Here is a 2140-nt window from a genome sequence, read left to right as displayed (position 1 = left end):
CATTATGAGGGTTGGTACATGCAGGGCCTGGCCATGTGGTGGGGGTCAAAGGGCCATTTTGAAGGCAGGCAGTGTGCTCAGGCCTGCACCCATTTTGCCTTGCTTTCATCCATTATGCCCAGGGGTACTCAGTGGTGCATGGACCAAGTCTTTCTGTGGGGTGTCCTGAATGTAAACATAATTGAGGGCATGGATGGCATTGGATTGTGGTGATTGTTATGTGTGTTTTGATTTTTTGGGGTGTTGTTGGGGCCTGGCCATGTGGGTGGGGGCCATTTTGAGGGCTGGTACAGGCAGGGCCTGGCCATCTGGTGGGGGTCAAGGGGCCATTTTGAAGGCAGGCAGTGTTCTCAGGCCTGCACCCATTTTGCCTTGCTTTCATCCATTATGCCCAGGGGTAGTGAGTGGTGCATGGACTAAGTCTTTCTGTGGGGTGTCTTGAATGTAAACATCATTGAGGGCATGGATGGCATTGGATTGTGGTGATTTTTATGTGTTTTCCGATTTTTTGGGGTGTTTCTGGGGCCTGGCCATGTGGGTGGGGGGCATTTTGAGGGCTGGTACAGGCAGTGCCTGTCCATGTGGTGGGGGTCAAGAGGCCATTTTGAAGGCAGGCAGTGTGCTCAGGCCTGCACCCATTTTGCCTTGCTTTTATCCATTATGCCCAGGGATAGTGAGTGGTGCATGGACCAAGTATTTCTGTGGGTTGTCTTGAATGTAAACATAATTGAGGGCATTGATGGCATTGGATTGTGGTGATTTTTATGTGTTTTTCGATTTCTGGGGGTGTTGTTGGGGCCTGGCCATGTGGGTGGGGGCCATTTTGAGGGCTGGTACAGGCAGGGCCTGGCCATGTGGTGGGGGTCAAGGGGCCATTTTGAAGGCAGGCAGTGTGCTCAGGCCTGCACCCATTTTGCCTTGCTTTCATCCATTATGCCCAAGGGTACTCAGTGGTACATGGACCAAGTCTTTATGTGGGGTGTCTTAAATTTAAACATCATTTTATTGTATGGATGCCATTGGATTGTGGTGATTTATATGTGTTTTTCGACTTTTTGGATGCTGTTGGGGCCTGGCCATGTACGTGGGGGCCATTTTTAGGGCTGGTCCAGGCAGGGCCTGGCCATGTGGCTGGGGGTCAGGGGCTCATTTTGAAGCCAGGCAGTGTGCTCAGGCCTGCACCCATTTTGCCTTGCTTTCATCCTTTATGCTTTCATTCTTCTTGCTGCATTCGTGTTACTTCTTGATGTACTTCTCTTAGTTATTGCTGCTCCCCTCTTTCCTCTTTCTATACCTCTGTTGCCTCTTTCTGTACTTCTCTTACTTTTTTCTGCACCCCTTGTGCCTCCTTCTGCATCTCGCTTGCTTCTTTCTGTACCCTTTTGCCACTTTCTTCACCCTTTTTCCTTTTCATGCACCTCTCTTGCCTCTTTATGCACCTCTACTGCCTCTTTCTTCAGTTCTCTTTTCTCTTTCTGTACCTCTTTTTTCTTCTTTCTGCACCCGTCTTGCCCCTTTCTGCACCTGTGTTGCTTCATTCTGTATTTCTATTGCTTCTTTTTGTACCTGTCTTGCAAATGTCTGCACCCCTCTTGACTCATTTTGCACCCCCTTCCCTCTTTCTGCAGCTATGTTGCCTCTGTCTACCTTTCTGCACCTCTCTTAATGCTTTCTATACCGCTTTTTTCTTTTCACCCTTCTTGCCTCTTTCTGTACCTATGTTGCTTCTTTCTGCACTTCTCTAGCTTCTTTCTGCAACACTCTTTCCTTATTCTGCACATTATTTTCCCTCTTTATGCACATATCTTGCTTCTTTCTGTACCTCTCTTGCCTCATTGACACTTTCTGTACCTCTCTTGCTTCTATCTGTACCTTTCCACCTTTTTCCTGCAACTGTCTTGCCACTTTCTATACCTCTCTTGCCTCTTTATTTATTTCTCTTTCTTCTTGCTGCATTCGTGTTACTTCTTGATGTACTTCTCTTAGTTATTGCTGCACCCCTCTTTCCTCTTTCTATACCTCTGTTGCCTCTTTCTGTACTTTTCTTACTTTTTTCTGCACCCCTTGTGCCTCCTTCTGCATCTCGCTTGCTTCTTTCTGTACCCTTTTGCCACTTTCTTCACCCTTTTTCCTTTTCATG

This window comes from Lissotriton vulgaris, chromosome 8 (genome assembly GCF_964263255.1).
Source record: "Lissotriton vulgaris chromosome 8, aLisVul1.2, whole genome shotgun sequence".
Lineage (NCBI taxonomy): Eukaryota > Metazoa > Chordata > Amphibia > Caudata > Salamandridae > Lissotriton > Lissotriton vulgaris.
This window is presented reverse-complemented; position numbering follows the sequence as displayed.